Source organism: Pogona vitticeps, chromosome 3 (genome assembly GCF_051106095.1).
Source record: "Pogona vitticeps strain Pit_001003342236 chromosome 3, PviZW2.1, whole genome shotgun sequence".
NCBI classification, from domain to species: Eukaryota; Metazoa; Chordata; class Lepidosauria; order Squamata; family Agamidae; genus Pogona; species Pogona vitticeps.
In genome coordinates this window covers 211,913,495-211,934,871 of record NC_135785.1, presented here as the reverse complement: position 1 = coordinate 211,934,871, position 21,377 = coordinate 211,913,495, and the positions used below count along the sequence as shown (strand labels likewise).

At 39.5% G+C, this 21,377-nt stretch overlaps 1 protein-coding gene across 4 annotated transcripts in view; it reads right to left on the bottom strand.

Annotated features, from left to right (window-relative positions):
- Window positions 1-21,377, bottom strand: part of NRIP1 (nuclear receptor interacting protein 1) — a 103,467-nt gene that overhangs the window by 17,612 nt on the left and 64,478 nt on the right. Inside the window, exon 1 of one of the 4 annotated variants that reach the window (XM_078388979.1) lies at window positions 13,393-16,526. The exons of the other annotated variants lie outside the window; for them this stretch is intronic. The gene's annotated coding sequence lies outside the window, so the exon portion shown is untranslated. Of the gene's footprint in view, window positions 1-13,392; window positions 16,527-21,377 lie in introns of those variants that run through there. 4 annotated transcript variants of the gene reach the window in all.

The window sequence follows — 21,377 nt, the reverse complement described above, 5'->3', positions numbered from 1 at the left end:
TGGTACAGTATATGACCAAAAACAATTTTCCACTTCAACCCTATTAATAATGTACACTACAATTAACTGGTTGTGAAGTTCTTATACTGAAAAAAATGATTACTCTTGGGAATGATTTAAGTAAGAGCCTGATATTTGCAAATGCCTCTGCATTGTTTTTCCTTTTTTCGTTTTTAAATGAATTTTTCTACCTGCTTCCAGGACATTAATAGGACAAACCATTTCTTGCTTCTAATTAATTTCTTTCTGTAGATTTCATAAAAACAAATATTATTTTAAGAGCTGTGATCACAATTGTCTGCTAATCACATGCCTGCATAAAATACTTGTCATTTTAGCAATATAAATTTGAGAAACTACTTGAGAACCTTGTGTTTCCCTGGTTTGAGTGGATTAGGCTAAGCCACAATATCTCTTGCAAAAATGAAAAAAAAATGGGAGGGGGTTTCTGTCATGTCAGCTCCTTTTTCTAGTCCAAAAGATCTGTTGAGCTAGGGAGAGATGTATTTGGAGTTCCTGGACAGAACAGTTTTCCAACTGAGAATTCACCAGCCTCTTATTCATTTAGTAGTGGGAATTTACAGAGGTATATTGCTAGCATTTGTGTCACTTCTTCGTGGACTGGACATAAAATATAAAACTACAATAACGGCATTTATATAGATTTGTGTTTTTCTTGTCTATTTGGTTTTGAAAATAAGGAAATCCTAAGGTAGGAGACACTCCGAAATAATTAGGACTACCTATACTGGCAGAGTAGTTTCATGAGTTGCAGAACCTTTCTGCATTAATATAAACATGTTTGCTTACAGTAGTTATGGTAAACATATCGTTACCATTTTATTCTTGGTATACATAGGAGACACTTGTAAAGTTGAACCTTAATGACTGTATAGCAGTTAGCATTAAAAAAGTGTATGTCTATTGAGCACTGCCTGTCGTATTGACAAGGCTTGTTGCTTTCATTATTACATTTAAGAAAATGACAAATTCTGTACAGAAAAACCTATTTTATCCCCCATTTTTACTTTCCTTGTATTAATCACTTTCTCCCGATACATAGCTCACTGATAATACTGAACTGGACAGAAATCACTAAAGTGTCAACATTTGAAAACAATTGTAAATGAAATATCTTAAATTACTGCTGTCTTTATTTATAAGCTCCAAGTCCACCAAGGTCCTGAACTGGTATATGAATATATAGTTAAGGTGGAAATAAATTAATGGGAACCACCAATACATTTTGTCTGCCACTGATATATACATGGGTTTTGTCCAACCTCGATAGGCATGGACTGTAGCAATTGCATTGTTAAAATCAACAAAAGGTTTCAAGACACTTGCCTCTTCCTTTTTTCTACTAGAGCTCTAAATTTATTCCCCAGTTCCTATCACAAGGTTGAATGCACAACTATCAGATTCTAATTCAAGTATATTTTATAATTCAGATGTCCATTATAAAGGAATTTAGCATTGTTGAAAATCATGGTGGATATCTCAGTGTGGAGCCAGAGGTTGGGGGCTCAATTCCCCACTGTGCCTTGACAGAGGCTGGACTTGATGATCCATAGGCTCCCTTCCAGCTCTGCAATTCTAAGATTATGAATTACAATAATCATCATTATAGTATTTTTTAAAGAAACAATGGGACACCCCCGCCACTGTATTTGATACAAGAACAAACTACTGTTAGCTGTCAGTTTCCAGCAATGTTCTATTCCACATGCACATCAGATACCAAAACTCATGGTCAGGCAATATCTTTATCAGAACCAACCAAATGTGCAACAAATGGTGAGAAAGCTTTTTGATATCTTAAGCAGACAAGATGTTACAAAAGCAAGCAAGGCTGAGAAACTGGAGGGCAACAGGTAGTTTTCATCATGGACTCATGAAGCCTGCATGGTGAAAGTCTCATGAGGAGATGCAGTGGGAAGAGGGAATTCTTTTGCCCTCCAGGTTTTGGGACTTCATTTGCCAGAAGCCTCAGTCTTCACAGCCACTGTATTGCAAGGAGTTATGCAAGTGTCACGCCAGTTTCACATTGCACTCATGACTGTTGGGACAAACAAGCACATAACCATGAAGTTTCTGATTTCGAAAATACAACTTTTAGTTCTTGGGTTCTTCTTTCCAATGCTGTTCCAGTACAGAGGAACAAGATCATTATGGAATGCTAAATGTGCAAACACTATGTTAAAATTAACATGTAGATTTACATGAATGACATTTTCCCCATGCAGCCATCCATCTAATGAAGACTGTTTTGGCTTTATATATCTTAAATGCTTCCTTCTAAAAATATTCATTCACTGCACATCTTGATCAAAAAACAAAAGCCCTCCTTCAAAATGATAATATTCCACTGTGGTTCTGTCTCAATGGGGAAAATATGCATGTAATTCAGTGTGGGCATAGCTTTCTTTTGCTTGTCAAATAGTCATTAAGAAGAAAGTCTCACAACTACTATAAGAAAGCAAAATCTTTTTGAAAATGGATTAACGTTCCACATTTATGAAGAAATCACTGTTCTCACTGTTGTCAGCATGCAGTAAACTGAATACATACTGGAATGAAATCCTGTTATTTATGACTTGATGTTGATCCATACGATTGAACCATATGACAGATCCAGGAACAATCCACTCTCAAAGGTATTTGTTTACCCTTCATGCCACAGTTGTATTTGTTCAGTATCTGTTATATATTTATTTATTAATTTTTAAACTCTCTCTCATCAAACTACTTTTCACAACTGTTCAACAGTACATAAAAATAAACTGTAATAAAATACGTGGTAAAGCTGTCCAGTTCACTAGATCATTCCTGACTGGCTGGGAAATTATCTGTCTAATAGTGAAACACTGGCTGCCTTCAAGAGCAAAGCACTCTGATCTGTTTGTTGAGAATATTTCTGTACACTCCCCACCACCTACAAAAGGCACTGCTATTGACCTGAAAACCAGAATATATGGTGCAACCTTTACTATATCGGAAGACATAACTACTAAAACTATTCTAAATCTTTCACAAGCACACACCCTGTTAATGTTATCATTGCATTAAAAGCATAATGTTACACAGGACAGAATTAGATCACTAACAGAAATATATGCCATCATGTTCTACAAAGAACATGATACTCTAATGTTAATCCTGATTATAATAAAAACCTGACCTTACAAGTTTTGCACTTAATGTTTGTATAAATGATTGCAAGTCAAACATATAGCCAAATATTTTATATCTGTGTTGTTCAACTATTTAGCCAAGAAAACATCTTCTTTGTGGGTAGAATAAAGTAGATGCATATCCTGTCAAGTACTAGGGAATTAAAGATATTTTCCTTTTGCATACACTTTCAAATATCACAGAAGCACTTACAATATTTTTCGCTCCATAAGACGCACAATAAGATGCACTTAATTATGGAGCAAAAAGGCAGGGAAAAAGGACAGGAGATTCAAATTTCCTGTCCTTTTCCCCTGCCTTTTTTGCCTTTGTGGTGGTGGGGGACCCCCAGGAGGTCTCTGATGGCTTCCTCCAAGCCAATGGAGACCTCCTGGGGGTCCCCTGCCACTGCGATCAGACCCCCAGGTGGTCTCCAGGGGCTTTCCCCTCGACATTGGAGGAAGCCATTTGAGACCTCTGAAGGCAAAAAGGCAGGGGGAAAGGGCTGGAAATTCGAATTTCCAGTCCTTTTCCCCTGCCTTTTTGCCTTCAGAGGTCTGCAAGGGCTCCCTCCGATGTTGGCGGAAAGCCCTTGGAGACCTTCTGGGGGTCCCCCACTGCCACGATCCGACCCCGATGAGGTCTCCAAGGGCTTTCCCCCGACATCGGAGGGAGCCTTTGCAGAAGTGTATTCTTTCCGTAAGATGCACACACTTTTCACCCCACTTTTTTTGGGGAGGAAAGTGCATCTTATGGAGCGAAAAATACGGTAAGTCTGCGTTTGTAGTTAGATTCCCATGTAACATGGGAAACATTTTGTGTGTAGTTGTTTTTATATGTGTTAACTAATTAAAGTAGCAATCAGCTCTAACAAGAGCACACAAACATTACTTTTTGTGTTCACAACTCCCAGAATATTGAACCAACACAGCCAGTAGCTATAATGGCTATAGCATTCTAGAAGCCGTATTAAGAAGTACTTTATTTGTTAAAAAGTACATGTTCTGCGTTTTTTTTTAAATGACATGAGTTCTGGCCTTAATATTTCTGAAAATATCAGGAGGAATTTGAAGTGGTAGACACAAGTTTGATTAGCACGGACAACAAATTCCTTCATAAAAGGATCTTTGGCTGTAGAATATACAATTTTAAAAAGTCAAGCAAAAGCTGCTCTGAGAACAGTTGGAATAAATGAATCAACAGGAACAAAAAGGATATCAATACAGGCAATCATATGGAGCTAGAAAAATTCTGAATTTTTTGTTCTAAATACATAATATCTGATTTAGCATGTTTAGTTTAAATGTGATATTCAAACATATTCAAAGTTTTACGTGGAAATTATTTTTCTGGAATATATGTAATAATGAATATAGATTATCTATATTCAACAAAAAAGAAAAGAAAAGAAAAGATGATTTGGGGGGGCACATATCTAAAGAAAGCTGTACCTGATATATCAACAGTTTAACTTTCTTTCGAGGTATAATTGTAGTACCTTCAATTTTACTTACACTCTGCAATAATTTTCAGCTCTATTTCAAGTTGAGAAAAATCTGATTCGACCTAAACATGATTAAGTCTAATCCAGACCCAGTCAGATGCCAATTGCACTATGCACTAGAAGAGGTTGTCATATGTTATTTTACAGTTCCCCCATGGACAATTGAAAGCTTGGATTTTGCAATGGTTGTTTCTTTTTAAAAACAATGTAAAGAAGTTCATATGTTATATTCAGCCCAACTAACATCACTAACTGCAGTACAACAGCCAATAAATGAATAAATATACATATATATGGTCCTCAGAAAAAAAATCGTCCCCATATATCTTAATAGAGGCATATGAAGGGACAGACAATGAATTTAATAAAATCCTAATATAAATAATGGAGCCATAGGAAGCCTCAGAAGTGGAAATAAGGGCATAGAAAGCTTTAAATTACAGTGGACCCTCGACTTACGGAATTAATCCATATTGGAACGGTGGCTGCAGGTCGAAAAGTCTGTAGGTCGAGTCTCCATTGACCTACAATGCATTGAAAATTGATTAATCCGTAACCCACCTTTTTTGTTCCATTTTGGGTTTTTTTCCGGTCTGTAAGTTGATTCTCTGGCTGCAAGTCGAATCTAAATTTTGTGGCCAGAGAAGTCTGTAACTCAAAAAATCTGTAAGTCGAGCTGTCTGTAAGTCGAGGGTCCACTGTAGTTGCTTCACCTGACAGGGTTGACTCCAAACAACTAGACACCATATCTTATTCGGTAACAACTGATCACCCACCATGACTTCCTCAGAGACATCATCCTCAACAGTCCCTGGAACCATCTATTCCATCACGCATGGCTCAGACCTGCATTCAGCACTCTCACCGGGTTGCCATTTGCTAGTGCTTGACCGAACAAACCGCAACCACCAATCAGCCAGTTGTTTCATCCAGCTCGGCTGTACCTTCTCATGGTGGGCCTCGATCTCAACAGCCATTGGTGTCGAAATGGCCATATCACTGTGACCCACATCAACTCCAACCTGCTCCCTACCTGGCACTTAAAAGACCCAGGAGGCGAGCAATTTTCTTCTACATGCGAGGCTTTTACAGCTCCAGCCTCCCGCTATTTTCCCACTAATCCAGACGAGGGAAATCATTCCTCTCACTCAGCATCTCCAGCATTTATATACTCCACTGCTTTACCAGCTCGTCAACAACCTCTGTTTCGACATCACCAAAACACAGGCTCTCTGATATCAATGATCCTCGATATCCATCCTGGTCCATGGACACTTATTCTGTCCCTCTACCGATGCACGATTTCCATCGCCCAATAGAACCAAGCCATCGAACTCGACATCACTATGACCCTGAGTTCGACACCAACATTCAACCATATCAAATGACGTCCATAGACACTCGGATGACATCTCTCGATATTGAAAATCCTCGACACCGACAAATGGCCACGGACATGCCACTTCCATGGACACTGAGCCACAAATGTCCATACTATGACACTCAACCTATCGACACCGAAGTTGATGGACAATCCATTGACTCCCAACACAAACCCGATTATTCTGATCACAGATCCAGATCTCAGACGCCATCAAGTACAGTGGGGTCTCGACTTACGAACGACCCTACTTGCGAACAATTCAACTTACAAACCAGCCCTATAGGGTAAATAAGGACTCGACATACGAACTTCCCTCAAGTTAAGTACAGGAAAAAAAGTGCCTCCTCCTCTTAGAGGCTTCTGGAGGGGAAAAAAGGGTCAGAAACCTAAAAATAAATAAAAGAAAGTCACTTACCAGGCCTTGGTAGCCCCCAAACAGCAGGAAAAAGAGCAGGAAACAGCTAAAAGCCGACACCCAGAAGGGAGCCTGGCAGCCATTTTGTGATTTTCCCCCACTCCTGCACCCTCCTCTCCCCGCCTATCAGCTGATGGGCTGGCTCTGAAGAGGCTTGGGGAGGCTTGCTCAGCACCTAAAAAGCCTGCCTGTGTGTCTTTGTGCTGAAAAAATCAGCACAATATGCTTTAAAACATGATTTAAAATTGGCTTTGTTGAAAAAAAAAGATTTCTAAAGCGCTTTGCAAACTGTTCCCTGCCTTCCTCCTCCTTTCCTGAACCCAAGGGAAAAAAGGAAAAAAAATATCCCCCTCTAGTGGCAGAAGGCGGAATAGCAGCTTCCCATTAGTTTCTATGGACGGAAAAGAGCAGATACAGATTAAATGGTTTTCAATGCATTCCTATGGGAAATGCAGATTCGACCTAAGAACCTTTTGACCTAAGAACCACCTTCCAATACGGATTAAGTTCGTAAGTCGAGACCCCACTGTACGGAATGGTTGCCTGAAAGAACAGAGTGTTGAGAACTGGGAGGAGAAGAAGTTAATCAATTGACTCTGTCATCCCATTCTGGTGATTGAGAGCAGGGTTGATGACGGGGGATTCCATCATTATCACAAGCTGAACCAATAGAAATTGATTCAGCGGTTTGTTGAGGCTGCTGAGAAATGACTGCAGCTGTAGATTTATGCTGTTTAGACCTTTTAGGTGGAGAAGGCTCCGGAACCGAAGAGGCTTCGGTGAACATTTGATGTTTAGTGCAGGGCTTCGATATGGAAGATTTCGGTATTGAGCACTTAGATTTATCTGTTTTTAAAGTTTTAGACAAAGTGGACAGAGCGATGGAGTGGGATGGTGTGGTTGATGGATATTGTTTTGAGGCTTCAGAAAGAGCTTTCTGCATTGCTTTGGTTTGTGAAGTGGCCTTACAAGGAGGTTGGGCCATTTGGTTGGTTGAAGGGATTGTTCCCAAAGACAGAGTTTTAATCTGGATAAGCGAGAATGGAGGACTCAGCGCCTGAAGTTCTTACAATGCTGGCAGGAGGACGTCTGCTGTGCCTCTTCCAAGCAAAAAAGACACTTGGGGTGGCCGTCGGAGAGTGGTACTTTATTATCACAGACCACACAGTGTTTAAACAGGCACAAAGGGACCATGAATAGGAGAAAATAATTTGAGGAGAAAAAACTATTATTAGGGAGGTGCTGCGGCCGGAATGAATTTGATCTAAAAGTTTATAGGAAAAAAGGCTGATAACAGGAAGGAATCAAGAACAAACTCTGTTTCTCTTTTACTCACAGAAGCAGAACTATGAGGCTCTCAATGTGGCGGTTTAAAGAGCCTGAAAGGGGAGCCTTGGCGCCAAGGTACTTATACGAGGGGGAGCGGCCTTATTCTAATGTGTTTTTTGCTATCGCAGAAGCTCTAGAACTTTCCGATGAGACTCCGCGCAGGCACAGATCACCCAACCCAGAGTGTGATTCACAGAGATTACGAAGAACTGTTCATACTTTTTAAAAGGGACACTGTAAATTAAGCCCTGTAGGGGTGTTGAAGCAACAGTAGAAAAACAATACAGTACTAGCTCTTTGTATGAGATACTCCAAGTGAAGGAGTCCCTATTAAAAGTTAAATAACAATCAAAGCGGACAACCCCAAACTTTGTAAAGAGGTTTTGAGGTAGTTGCTGTTGTGGTAGAATGCACCAAGTAGAAGAAGGTGATGCCTACCTTGCTGTTATAGGTAAAGTTAAGAATCCAAAGTTAAACTAACATCACAGTGCCTCTCCACAAATTGAAAGGGCGACCATAGAGTGATGTGGCTACAAAAAAAGCCTAATGCTATTTTAGGCTGCATTAACAGAAGTATCATTTCCAAATCCCACAAGATGCTAGTCCCCCTCTATTCAGCACTGGTTAGGCCTCACCTTAAGCATTGTGTCCAGTTCTGGACATCACAGTTCAAAAAGGATGCTAACAAATCGGAACAAGTTCAGAGGAGGGTGACAAGGATGATCAGGGGGCTGGAAACCAAGCCTTATGAGGAAAGGCTGAAAGAATTGGGCATGTTTACCCTTGAGAAAAGACTGAGGGGTGATATGATAGCACTTTTCAAATATTTGAAAGGTTGTCATACAGAGGAGGGGCAAGATCAGTTCTCGATCATCCCAATGTGCATGACATGCAACAATGTGCTCAAGTTAAGGGAAGTCAGATTTCGATTGAATTTCAGGAAAAACTTCCTAACTGTTAGAGCAGTCCGACAATGGAACCAGTTACCTTGGGAGTTGGTGAGTGCTCCAACGCTGGAGGGATTCAAGAAAAACTTGGATAATCACCTGGCAGGTATGCTTTGATTGTATTGCTGGGCTGAGCAGGGGGTTGGACTTGAAGGCCTTGTAGGCCCCTTCCAATTTCACTTTTCTATGATTCTATGATTCTACTTGGTGGCGTTGGGATACCCTGAAACTGAATGTTTTATGGACAGTGACTACAATATCAGATCACATATACTTTTATGCTGAGTTAACTCATGGATATAAAGCAAACATATGTTATACTGTATATATATATAGCTTATCACTGTACAAAACATTACAGTGGGGTCTCGACTTACGAACAATCCGACTTACGAACAATTCGAGTTACGAACCTGCCCTATAGGGAAAGTAAGGACTCGACATGCGAACTTCCCTCGAGTTATGAACAGGGAAAAAAGTCCCCCCTCCCTCCCCTTAGAGGCTTCTGGAGGGGGGAAAGGGGTCAGAAACTTAAAAATAAACACTGTACTGTTAAATAAAGTCACTTACCAGGCCTTGGTAGCCCCCAAACCACAGGAAAAAGAGCAGGAAAGAGCTAAAAGCTGACACCCAGAAAGAGCCTGGCAGCCATTTTGTGGTTTTCCCCGCTCCTCTCCCCGCCTAACAGCTGATCGGCTGGCTCTGAGCAGGCTTCCGGAGGCTTGCTCAGCACCTAAAAAGCCTGCCTGAGTGCCTTTGTGCTGAAAAAATCAGCACAACATGCTTTAAAACATTATTTAAAATTGGCTTCGTTTTTTTTAAAAAAAGAGTTCTAAAGTGCTGCCTTTAGTGTTCCCTGCCTTCCCTGAACCTAAGGGGGAAAAAGAAAGAAAATATCCCCCTCTAGTGGCAGAAGGCAGAATAGCAGCTTCCCATTAGTTTCTATGGACAGAAAAGAGCAGATACGGATTAAATGGTTTTCAATGCATTCCTATGGGAAATGCAGATTCGACTTAAGAACTTTTCGACTTGAGAACCACCTTCCAATACGGATTAAGTTCTTAAGTCGAGACCCCACTGTATATATTATGAACTTTTAAGCATTCAGTCCTACTCATGGCTGGCATGCTGCCACTATTCCTCAAATGCACTAATTGACAACCTAGTGCTAATTACTGCTACTAATTAGGATTAACTGACAACCTAGTTTGCTTTCTCATGAAAAGCCAGGTCCAAGGTTAAATAGGCAAGAACAGGGACTATCATATGAGCCATAGTTTATAAAAGTTAACAAACATCAATCTCTGAGACAAAAATGCAGGACAGTTAAGTTGCTAGCCACTATAAAGATAAGAAAGTCTATTAACGATGAAAAATTATTCATTTTTTCTCTGAATCTGAAACAGAATATCACCTCACTAGAAGGGGGCAACATAAATTTTTATCTAAATAACTGAAACAAATACACAAATTACAGTGAAAGGGCACTTCACATCTACTCAACATGGTCCTTGTTTCAAGTAAATACAGTGGTGCCCCGCTTGACAATTACCTTGTTATACGACGAAATCGCTTGACAACGATGTGTTTGCGACCGCAAAACGATGATTCTATGGCCGATTTTCGCATTACGACGATCAAAAACAGCTGATCGCCGGGTTTTCAAAATGGCCACCTGCTGTGCAAAATGGCTCCCCGCTGTTTTCAGGACTGATAGCTCGCTATACAGGCATTGGAAAATGGCCACCCTATGGAGGATCTTCACTGGACAATGAGGTATTTCCCCCATTAGAACGCATTAACCACTTTTAATGCATTCTAATAGGTTTTTTTACTTTCGCTTGACAACGGTTTCGCTCTACAGCGATTTCGCTGAAATGGATTATCGTCACCACTGTACATGTTTGGAACCTAAAATGGGCTATTGATGTAATTCTTCATTTTCTACTTTATTAAAGGAATTGCTTTAACTTTAGCAAACGACTAAACTTCACTCTATGTTAAATCAAGTGCAACTTCCCCAGAGGGACCACTTCCCCCTATATTTAGGCTTTGAAATGATCCATCTCCTAGAAGAATCAATTCAGAGAACTCACAGTCAACTCCACAGTCCAATAAAGATGAGCCTTTTTTTATTTTGCTATGCTTCTTTCTTTTTATTCATTTTCCATTTGGTGTGTGTGAGTCACTCAGTGGAGGAAGAGGGAGGCAGGCTCCTTCTCTGGGACCAGCAAAAGCAAAAACTTGTCATTATTTTGCAGGAGGGAGTGTCTGTGTCTTTTACAAGAGAACAGCTCAAGAAGAAAAGAAGTCACCCATATGCTTGCACACACAGAGAGACTATGCAAAATGATACAAAAACTTGCAGACAAGAGCTCAGACAGCAAGTTTAGCAACAGCTCCATCTACCCAGTCCCAGAGGTGAGCCTGGGCAAGCCACAAGAGGTTTCTACAGCCTGTTAATTTCCTGTCTGAAAATTAAGCTGTTTAAAAGATAAGTGAAGCAAGATTTTTAAAACATTTGAAATTCTTTTAAAAGTTTTCAGGGGAAGGCCAAAGGGGAACAAAAAGTGGGTGGTTCACAAGCCTCAGGCCTTCCCATCCACATCTTACACCCACCCCTTCCTTTTTTCCTGTGAAATAAAAAGCTTATTTTAAATAATGACTTGAGACTTGGGATTTGGAACTTAGTACCAAAGACTCAGATTTGGGCCCAAAGATCTGCCAACACTCCTAGATTTCATAGCATAATCCTCAAGGTACTGGTCTTAGTTTATAAGGTGTTTTAACTGAGTTCCTGTACAGTATCATGAAGATATCAGTAAATCTGAATACGAGACATCTACTCAATATCGTAACACAAGATCACATAAAATGTTCATTACTCTTTCTAGGGTAAAGTATCTAGGGGCTTTTTTAAAAAAAGAACATGCTACAGAAGGAATGATTCCACATATGTGACTGATTCTGCATACATTTTCTTTTACTGTGGTTATATAAGCAAATACTCTAGATATTACAGAAACGCTACAAAAATTACAAAAAACATTACAAAAATTGTAATGAAACATTACAAAAATTACAAAAAGACATTACTGAAACATTACAAAAATGTGAGAATTGGATGGGAGGTGCCAACAATAGGAGTGTCACACACAAACATTAAATTTTAATTTGGAATTGGCCCATTATTTTAGAAATTGATCCAAGAGGAAAAATTATATTTTGTTTTGTTTCTTGACTTACTAGAAATATATGTTTATTGCTTTCCTCTTTGAAGATCTATATGTGAAATAAAATTAAATGCATTTAAGAAATTTTACTGTTTAATGCTTATGGGGAATCTAAATTTTAAATACAGTGGTGCCTCACATGACGACGTTAATTCGTTCTGAAAAAATCACTGTCGAACGCAAACGTTGTCATGAGATTTTAAAAAGCCCATAGAAACACATTAAAACCCAATTCATGTGTTCCTAGGGGCTTAAAACTCATCATCCAGTGACAATTCTCCAGACTGAAATTGGCAACGTACATCTGATAACTTAAAACAGGAACCTACACAATTTTGCTTGGGAATATGGCCTCTGAATCAGCAGGCTTACACCTGCCATTTACAATGGCCTTGCACTGTAAATATTTTACCAGACCCTCATATCTTTATCAAACTATTAGTTTGTGTTCTCTTCAAATCTAAAAAGCATTACACAAGCTTAGTGTCTGTCCTGCATCTTAACTGGTTGAGTCTTTTTGTATTACTCAGTCCAAAATAATTTACATGCTTTAATACCTTCAAAAACTAACATCCAAATAACTGCAAACACAAACTTCAGCAATGTGAAGAATGAAGCAGTCTACAAAGACCACTGTGAAATAACCTGAACAGACTGATTTACACTTCCTGTCTCACAGACAACTAACATCAGCACAGAATCCAGAAAATACATTATAATGTACACTACATGATTAAATGTTCAAGTCTACTGCTGACTTGCTAGAAGAAAAATCACTACAGCATTTTTTAAAATTAAAGAAAATTGTTGTACCAATAGAAAATTAATGCAGATTTAAATTTTGGGCAACTACATTTTATACCTACAGTAAGCATGATTTTCTTGAGAAAAAACAACTATCTCTGTATCATACTAAAGCATGCGACTTATACTGTTTATTAGCATCTTCCTTTAACTTAACTCTTTCAGCAGTACTGCAGGCAGTAGCAGTGCAGTGAAACACAGAATATGTTAAATTGATCAACAAGACAATGTTCACATTCAGAGATTTTCTCTAATCCTTTAGTTGTTAAAAACTTAAAGTACTTGTAATTCCATGTATCCAGGCATGTTGCAAAAAACAATGATATACATCTGTGTAACTGAACATTTACACAGGGTTTCTGTTAGAATTCCATTTATATTACCAGTGGAGTGTACTGGAAAAACATGTATCTCATTAGAACTGGCTGCATAGTTTACTACAGTGAACAAAGATCTATCCCCAATAGTCTCTCTCATACTCTTCATTCCTTTATTTTATTTTTTTCACTGAGATGTACAGCATGTGCCAAAAAGAGAGCTTAATGCTGAATATTCCTGGTGTGTGACAATAGGTAATACAATAAAACAGATTACAACCATACCTTTCTTTCTCATCAGTGGTGCCAAGCACAGGTACACTGTAGCAATCAATTTGTTCTGCAGACAGAAAGGCTTTCATAGAATACTAATGTAAGATCTCTTTTCTTTCTCCTTCGACTTTACTCCCCAATGCCTGGGTCCCAACCAATACCAGGAGGAGGGCGGAATGTCTTCTGCTGAGATAACCACAACTACTAATCAAGAATACATGTACAAGGGCAAAGGATTAAGCCTTTACCAAGCTTGATTCAGACATTGAGAGTAGCTAAAAACATGCAGAGCAAGGTCAGAGTATGTACACATACACACACACACACATTTGAGTGAACTAATTTATCATACTTTACTATTGATGGCTCTTTATCTCTGGGAACTAAAATTACTTCCTAGCAAGATGCTCAGATTCAAAAACAAGAGCACCCAACACTGATTATCTTTCCATCAAAATTACAGGATAGGGAAGTATCTTTCCTGCACTGAAGGGTTTCATATTTATAAAAGGAAGAAAAAATATGTATTTAACAGCAGCAGCAACATTTAAATAAAAAAATCCTAACATTACAGGTAGCATAAGCTGCAATCTTACAAGTCTCAATGAACTAAATGAGGCATACTTCTAAGTAGACATATAAAACTGGACTGTTGATGTGTTTTTAGGATGGTTAAATATTTTTAGAGAAAATAAAAATCTATCTTACATCAAAATCAAATTACTTAGAAAAAACACTGGAAACTGTTTAACATTGTCTGAAATATTATTTGTCAAACTTGCTGCCATTTAACCTTGAGGTTTATCAGCACAGGAAAGTCAGGTTCATATTCTGTTACTTACAAACAAACAACTTTACTATAAATATTCTTAAGAATGATTTTTCCTCTTTTTAAGGGGAAAGCAGGCTACAAAGTTAGAAAAAATGTTTTGGTTCTTCAGGACAGCTACAGATCATTTATATAAAGTATATTTTCCCTTATTCATAAAATTAAAACACATATCACTGGATTTCTCTAATTTTGACAGTCTCTCAACTGGAATGTAACATGTTAAAAGATTCAAAAGCCACTGGCTCTTTGTAATTTGTCAGATACTTTAATTTATCAAATGCTATAGTATTTCCTAGTTAATGAGATTGAGAATCTGAATCATGATCAACAGAGCTTTATTACATGTGTGATCCGCATTTGGAAGAAAGAAGGGGATAATTCATTGTATCATTTGGCATTTCATCTCCTGTAAATTGGCGAAATACTTTTGAAATAACAGTGCTTTCAGTGACAAATCATAGAGAAAGAACATAATCAATACCGATCAGTTTGTCCTTGACATACTGACCGTGTCATCAGGCTATTGTCATGTGATATCATGTCATTTCCCCACCTGGCTCATGACCTTGTCCTTTAAATGACCCAAAGCTTCCCTGAAGTAGCAGGAGGCCCCTCCCCGCTGTCTCAGCAAGGTCGAATGGGTCAGCATGTCCTCATCTATAATCCACCACCATTTGTCAGCAGGGAGGCTGGAGGAGGCAGGCTTGCTACTAGGGGAGAATGCCCAATTAGGCAGCTGTCACACAAAGCATAGGCTGCAAAATTATCCCCTGTCAAAAGAAAGAGCAGCTGCGGGTGCCAATTACAGCAACCTTTCAACCCTTTAGGTACTGAAAACTACATAGAAGTAAATGAAGTACAATTAGTGGAAACAAATCAATAAATTAGGACAGTAAATTATAAATTATTAGCAGGTGAGCATAGGTCTTACATACTATTAAGGGCATACTACACGTAAGTAAGTTCTCCTTATGATGCTTATAAGTTTTCATTTATAGAATTTGTTGCTCTGAATCCCCATCTTTTTTTCATATATGCTTTCTGTTAGGGAGAAAACAGAAACTGGGAGGGAAAATAAGGAAGGCACATTTCATTTTCCCAATCTGAAATATCAAGTAGCTCCAAATCATGAACTGAGGCTCCAGTCACTTAAAACACAAACTATCTGCAACTCACGCTGATGTAAATATTAAGAACTTTTATGCACAATTGTAACTCGGGTTAAACATCTTAAGTGTCTTATTCTCAACATGCACAAAACTTTGGGTGTGTGAACCTTGAAAACCATGAGTGTGACTTGGCAAATTGCTTTTGGAAGTAACATGACTCTACACTGATGATAAAGCATGAAGATCTGGCAGTCTAATAAACAGTCTCTTAGCCTGAAGCAGCATGGGTATGGGGGAGAGAGGATGGAACAAAACAGTAAGAATGACAGAAAAAATAGGAAGGGAAGTAAAGTCACAACATATATCAAAAATACATATGCCTATAGAGAAATACCGAAGGATAAACTTGGTTATTCCATTGAAACTGTCTGGCTTCATAGAACTGAGATGAAAAACAAAAGGAACATGGTAGCTGGAGTCTACAACCAACTGCCCAATCAAGGAGAAGATGCAGATGAAATTTTTGAAAAACAAATTGCAAAAATTTCAAAGAAACACGATGTAGTAGTAATGGGAGATTTCAATTATCCTAATATCTGCTGGGCTATCAGGGTTAGGGTTGTGCAAAATATGGCCCTTCAAATAAATTCCTGGCTTGTGTCACTGAAAAGTGGAAGACAACAACAACAAAAAAGATCAATGTGTGTTCACAAAAAGCCCAGAGAGAATCTAAAAATAATAATAAAAAGGACACATATGGGAAGTGGAAGGAAGGCCAAGCTGCAAAGGAAGAGTACAGACAAGTAGCAAAGAATAATAGGAATGCTTTTATGAAGGCTGACGTGAGCAAGAAAAAAAAGTGTTCTTCAAGTATATGCATAGCAAAAGACAGAGAAAAGAAATAGTGGCTCAACTACCCAATGGAAATGGGGAAGTTATAAAAATGACAAAGAAAATCAGAAGTGCTCAATTCCTACTTTTTGCTCAGACATTTCCTGAAAGATAGTCGATGGCCCTCAGGCAAATGTGAAATACAAGTGAGGGGACAGAATTCCAGCTTGAGACAGATAAACAAGATATTCCTTGACAGACAGAGTTTAAATCTCCGAGGCTTGATGAATTACATAAAAAACTATTGAAAGAACTGGCTGAAGAACTCTTGGAACCACTATATATTATTTTCTTGAAATCATGGAGGAAGGGTAAAGTATCAGATGACTGAAGGAGAGCTAACGTTATCCCTATCTGCAAAAAGGAGGAACTACAGACTGGACAGCCCAAAATCAATCTTAATCTGCAGCAGATTAAAACGTGGTTACTCTGCAAACACCTTGAAAACAATATGTACTATATAGAGGCCAACATGGATTTGTCAAGAGCTAATCCTGTCAGCCCACCTGGAAATCAACCCTGATTGCTCACTGGAAGAACAGATCCTGAAGCTGAGATTCCAATACTTTGGCTATCTCATGAAAAGAGAAGACCCCCTGGAAAAGCCCCTGATGTTGGGAATGTGTGAAGGCAAGAGGAGAAGGGAACGACAGAGGACGAGAAGGTTGAACAGTGTCATCGAAGCTACCAACATGAATTTGATCCAACTCCAGGAGGCAGTGGAAGACAGGAGGGCCTGGCGTGCTCTGGTCTATGGGGTCACAAGGAGTCGGACATGACTTAATGACTAAAGAACAACAAATCCTGTCAGACTAATCTTTTGTCATTTTTTTTAATCAGGTAACATCCTTGGTAAATTGTGGAATGCTGTGAACATAATATATCTCGACTTTATCAAAACTTTTGACAAACTGTCCCATGATACTCTGATTAACAAGCTAACTAGATGTGAGCTAGATGAAACAACTATAAGATGGATACACAGTTATAGAATCATACACAGAGAGTGCTTATCAGCTAAAACTGGGAGGAGGTAACAAGTGAGATATCACAAGGCTCAGTCCTGGTTCCAGTGCTCTTCAATGTTTTTTATTAATGACTTGGATGAAGGGGTGAAAATTTGTGAATGCCACAAAACTGGGTGAAATAGCTAATACCCTGAAAGACAAACAAAATTCTAAAAGATCCTGATATGCTCAAGCACTAGGCTGAAAACAGCACAATGAAATTTAACAAGGACAAGTGCAAAGTTCTTCACCTAGGAAAAAGAAAAAAAATGCACAGTTACATGATGGAGGATACTTGGCTTAGTGAGTGAGAAGGATCTTGGAATTGTTGTACATCACAAGCTGAATATGAGCCAACACTGTGATGTAGCCGCAAAAGAAGGCAAATGCTATTTTAGACTGCATTAATAAAAGTATAGTCTTAAAATACCATAATGTGCTAGTTCCACTCTATTCGGCACTGGTTAGGCTTCATTTTGAGTACAGTGGGGTCTTGACTTGAGAACTTAATCCGTATTGGAAGGCGGTTCTCAAGTCAAAAAGTTCTCAGGTCAAATCTGCATTTCCCATAGGAATGCATTGAAAACCATTTGATCCGTATCTGCTCTTTTCCGTCCATAGAAACTAATGGGAAGCTCCTATTCCGCCTTCGGCCACTAGAAGGGGATATTTTGTTTCTTTTTTTCTTAGGTCAAGAAAGGTTCAGGGAAGGCAGGGAAAATACAGTCCAGGCAGTACCAGGCATTCTGAAGATTCCCAATCCACTCTCTAAACGCTGGGAGGAGTGAGGAAGCAGACAGGCACCCTTTTCACTGGCCAACAGTTAACTGAAAGTTCAAATTTTGTACTTTCCCTGCCTCCCACGTGGGTTTTTTTCAGTTCTTAACTCAAATCTAAGTACTTAAGTGAAGTCAATATTTTCCTATGAGAGTGGTTCTTAAGTCAAAATGTTCTTAACTCGAGCCGTTCTTAAGTCAGGACCCCACTGTATTGTGTCCCTTTCTGGACAACTCATTTAAGGATGCCAACAAACTGGAACAAGTTCAGAGCAGGGCAACAGAGATTATCAGGGAACTGGAAATCAAACCGTATGAGGAAAGACAGCAAGACCTCAGCATGTTTAGCCTTGAGAAAAGAAGACTGAGGGGAGATATGATGGCACTTATCAAATACTTTGATGATCTGTTCTCGATCATTTGAGAGTGCAGGACACATGATAATGAGCTGAAGCTATAGGAAGCAAGATTTTAATTGAACATCAGGAAAAACAATGGAACATATTACCTCGAAAAGTGGTGATCATTCCAACCTTGGAGTAATTAAAGAGAAAATTAGACAACCATCTGTCAGATATATTCGATTTGAAATTCCTCCATTGAACAAGGGGCTTATTGGCCCTTTCAAACTCCATTATTCTATGATTTTATGAATTGCAACCCAACCATATATAGTATACAGTGCCATTCATTCATCACAACTTTAACCCTCATGCACGAGATTGGGATATTTTAATCTTCTAGAACAGAGGTTGCCACTCCCAGTCTGCGGCCCAGTGCTGGCCCATGGCCTAAGCCAGACCAGGTTGCACGCACTCCCCTCCCTACAGCTGCTTTGTGCCTGTGTGCACATGCTAGCTCCGGCGTGAACACCCCTTCACGCATGTGCCCGAGCACCCCCACCTCTTTGCACATGCACTCGCCTCCCTCAGCGACTCAGCCAACCCGTGGCCCCCAAAAGTTTGGGGACCGCTGTTCTAGAATAATGTTTGGTTGTAGAGTGAAAGTAGACTAAGAAACAGATAATGTGAATAATTCACACCTGAATATTGTAAATCATCTCCCAAGTTTTAGCCACTGGCCAAGTAAAAGTTATTTTTTCCAACCAAAAGGAGTTGGAATAAATTTCAATTTCCTGCTACTGAAGGTCATTAAGCTGGCACATGCAAGGGGAAGGCTTTCTGTGTAGTGGATCCAATGGGCCAAAAGCTTTTTGAAAGATATGCAGTGAGGATTCCTCACAAAGAACCGCTGCATGTCTTTTAAAAAGCTTACGTTGGCTTAACTTCACACTGGCATAACCTGAATCAGGAGTCAGGAACACTTTACTTAACCTCATGGATTCTATCCCACTCTTTTAGGTTCCAAATCTTTTTTGCTCTGTAGAAGCCTGTGCGAGCCTAAGGATATGAAGAAGCACTTTGATAATAAAGAATGATCACCAGATCTCTGTTGGCATTCTTGATCCCAGCTGCAGTGATCAAGCAGCAATTTTTTACTATTAAAGGCTCCCTGCCACTCTGCCCCCGCCCCGACATCCTGAAGCTCTCAAAGCTTTCTCCAGGGCAAAAAGGAGCCCTATGGAGCCTGAGAACCTGAAAAGGTAGTGGTGGTAGGAACAGGCAATTTATCATGAATTTAAATTAAATATTACTATGTTTTGGGTTATGGCAGCGTAAAGTTAAGCCAAGAAACCTCTCTGTAAAGCAGCGTTTCCAAATGCCTTTTAAGTATTGGGAGGAAGGGAGCCAGGCGCAACTCTGCCAGAAGGTGATTCCAAAATGTTGCTGCCACAGTCTAGTGGATTGTTTCCTGACCTCCTTCAGAGTGGCTACTCAGAAGAGCACTGCTTGGGAGGATCTAGTGGAGTGGGTAGATGATCTTGGGGAAAGACATTCTGACAGGCTTTGTAGGTGAACATCAAAACCTTGAATCTGATCTGGGATGCAACAGGTAACCAGTGAAGGTGAGCCAAGACTGGGGAAATGTGATCAAACTTGCTCATATCTGGCCATTACATTCTGGACCCACTGCAATCTCCAGGTCAGTCTCAAGTGACGTCCACACAGAAAGTATTGCAACAGCTGATATGAAAGGTGACCGACGCATGAACCATAGGAGCTGTTCCACCACCACTCAATCACTTTGCCTATGAAGGGAATGTTGGAAATGGGTCTATAATTGTTAAGATTATCCATCCCCAAATGAGGCTGTTTAACAATGGGTTGCATTTTTGTTTACTTCACATGAAAGGGGAGGCATCCCTCCCTCAGTGGAATGTTTACAATATTCTTAGCCCAATCGACCTTTATTGTCATTGGCAGCCTTTAATAGCCATGCAAAACAAGGGTCAAGCAAGATGGGGGTTGGTCTGACACTAGCCAGCACCCTGGATACCTCCTCTGATGTTACTGAGTCAAATGAATCAATTGGGCAGAAGGAGAGGGCACAGCAACAGCCACCAACAGCCACCGGCTGATCAACCAAGTTGCTGACAGAGTCAAGATCAGACTGAATGTCTTCAGTTTTGTATGTTAAAGGGCTGCAAATTGGTCATTCGTAAAGTCACCAGGATGAAGCTGTAACTGACAGGGTAGATGAGTGCAAAACACTCACGGTGAGGCCATGAATCACTTGTTGATTCATAGCCTCACCAATCATCTTAATATTAAATGCCTTCTTCACTGATCTTAAGGTGTTGATATAAGTCCTGGTCAGAGTCTTAAAAGCAGCCAGATTTTGATCAGTCTGATCCTTCCTCCACCTACTCTCCAGCAGTTTCCTTTTTACCTACATAGCTCAAAGCTCCCTGGTAAACCAGGGGGCCTGTCTTTTCCCATGTATATAAGCCCTCTCTGAAGACAACATCACTTCTATCTTCTGTATGGCACCTAGCACTACAAAAGATACACAAGCAACATACTCTTATAAACATACTTGCTTCAGAAAACAAATGAAGATGCGGCTGTTTGCACAGGCTTTCCACAGCCTTACCCTGGATTAATTTTGTTTTGATTACTATATTCCATTAATTTTGGAGTAATTGTCTCTGTTCTGCTGCCATCTTCTGTATCTTTTGTATTAGCTATGATAGATAGATTAGATAGATAGAAAGCAGAGAGAGAGAGAGAATATCACAAATTATCCCCAGTGAACAAGATACTAATGCTGCAATCCTATACTCACTTACACAGAAGTAAGTCCCAAAGAAATAAAAATGAATTACTTGATATGGCCATATACAGTATTGCATTATTAATTCATTTTCAGTATCTCAACTGTTGTGGATTTGCAATGCATTTAGAACAAAGAGCATCCAGAGTGACAAAAACACCCCACAGATCTGTCTGTCTCTTTTTCTCTGTCATTCACAAGCACTTGG